The sequence below is a fragment of the Mesitornis unicolor genome, unplaced genomic scaffold, assembly GCF_000695765.1.
Source record: "Mesitornis unicolor isolate BGI_N332 unplaced genomic scaffold, ASM69576v1 scaffold25752, whole genome shotgun sequence".
Lineage (NCBI taxonomy): Eukaryota > Metazoa > Chordata > Aves > Mesitornithiformes > Mesitornithidae > Mesitornis > Mesitornis unicolor.
In genome coordinates this window covers 1-300 of record NW_010168949.1, presented here as the reverse complement: position 1 = coordinate 300, position 300 = coordinate 1, and positions in this window count along the sequence as shown.

Here is a 300-nt window from a genome sequence, read left to right as displayed (position 1 = left end):
CCTCGCGGCAAAGAAAACCAGCCGCTCCTATCTTGAAGATCTTGTGTTTCAGCTCGGTCAGTGCTGGAGTGATGGAGCACCTTTTAACTCGGCCAAAGCCCACAGCGCAGGGAGGTCTCCACTCGCCCAAGGCGAGAGCAGTGTTCGGGCTGCAAGCGCTTCCCAGAAGCGCGGACGTTCAGGTGCGTTATTACAAGCTATCACAGGAGCACTACCACTGGTCTTTACGCTTGTAAAAACTTAATAAAATCACCCACGCAGAAGTTTCACGGCGTGGTCTGTCTGTCCTGGCACGGCCGC